Raw genomic sequence first — 1,844 nt, 5'->3', positions numbered from 1 at the left:
AAACTGACGTGTTTTATATCCAAGACAGTAAACCGGTTGTAGAAACAAGAATTGATGTCTACAAAAGAAGAAACTAGTAATAGATAAATAAATAAAAAAATAACTCAATAATAATTCCTTTGCCTTTGGTGGTGACACAAGTAAGCTGTACTACAGAGCCACACGAACGAATTGATCGAGAGATATAAAAGTAATGTTGTAGTGTTCTTACAATGTAATTTACGATTATGTATTTGAAGATTAGACATTTTTTTCAGATACATAAATATTCGGATCATTAGTTTAATGATTTGTAAAATAACATGCTCTAAAATGTACTTTAACTATATTGTATATCACATATGAATGATCTGTATGATTAAATTGTAATCAAACAATTAGATATATAAACAACAATATTGAGTAATCTATGTAATCTGGAAAATCTGAAAATTGCATTTCTTTAAATCGTGTCCAATAGTAATAGATGTCTAAAATTAAAACAAAACACAATCAAAACAATTAGGGCATAAATGTGTGATAGTTTATTGTGTGGTTCTGTCCCACATATTTGCAGATGTGGACGAAAGGATTCTTTTCATGGACAATTTACTACAACTTAACACTGACGGCAAGCACTAAGCTAAAACAAACAGACACTAGCATATATAATGAAGATATTCAATTGAAGCGTCAACGTCGTATCTAAAGCTGTTGGAAGATGATGAACATTAGTTTGTCTTTAAGATGGTCTGGACTATGAATCTCTTATTAAAAAAATAGGGCCATAATGACGAATTCTCGGAAAGGTAAATTAAATTAGCTAATTCCAGACTCTGACAAATCAATAAGGATCCAGACAAAGAATGCTGAAAATGGCTTGTGCTACACGTAAATATGCAGAATAATGGCTATCTTCCCATTTAAGAAATTACGAGACAGACCGAGGGAGGACAACGTTGCAACAGTCATGTAGCTCTCCAAAAATAGGCCACGGGGTGGGAAACTGGGTCATGTCTACAAAACTTTATAAACTTGAAGGTCTGGGAACTTAATCCGGACCGTTGACATGTTTCTTCATCGTCCATGTTTTTACAGTTCCATTTAAAACAAAAACCTAGCTTATCAGTCTGAATCATCCCAAATGATTTTTCTTTATCTCTCTCGTTTCTGGGGTGCGCGTTGGAACCGCAGAATTCGGAGCGCTCCCCGTAGTGAGTGAGCCAATCAGGAATTGGCTCCGATTTTGTCTGGGGGTTTTGTTGATACAAGCGGCCACAGGTCGGGTCCATTTTAGTCCCTCTTATTATCCCTCTTCCTTGCTCCTATTATGCGATAATTAAAGAGGAAGTCCACACTGACATTGACTTTGTGTTGATAAAAGGAGGACAAAATAAGAGAAACCAATTAGTTGTCGTCATTGAAACACAAATTGGCAACACTGTGACGTATCGTGCGAGATCCTCTCAAATTTGCTCTGTACAGATACTTTCAGTTTTGTATTTACTGATGACGGCATACGGGGGTTGTATACAAATATATATATTTGTGAAAATATGATTGAAAACATTTCTTAAGTAAAAATATAACCTTTTGAAGTTCTTTTTTAGTACAAGGCGAATGGGAGGGGACCTCGCAAGATACGTCACAGAGTTGCCAATTTGTGTTTGATTGATCGCGCCTTTAAAAATCATAACTGTCTTCTGACGTGTTTCCCTCATTTTCTCCTTCTATGTAAACCAAATTAATGTCAGGGTGGATTCCCCCTTTAAGAGTGTTTGAGAGTGTGGGGAATGTGGTGGACAGTGGAAACGGTGAAGATACAGAAGATGAAGAGGAAGAGAAGCTGGAGGAGAAGAATGAAG

The sequence above is a fragment of the Strongylocentrotus purpuratus genome, unplaced genomic scaffold (assembly GCF_000002235.5).
Source record: "Strongylocentrotus purpuratus isolate Spur 01 unplaced genomic scaffold, Spur_5.0 spur5_scaffold_3, whole genome shotgun sequence".
NCBI classification, from domain to species: Eukaryota; Metazoa; Echinodermata; class Echinoidea; order Camarodonta; family Strongylocentrotidae; genus Strongylocentrotus; species Strongylocentrotus purpuratus.
This window is presented reverse-complemented; position numbering follows the sequence as displayed.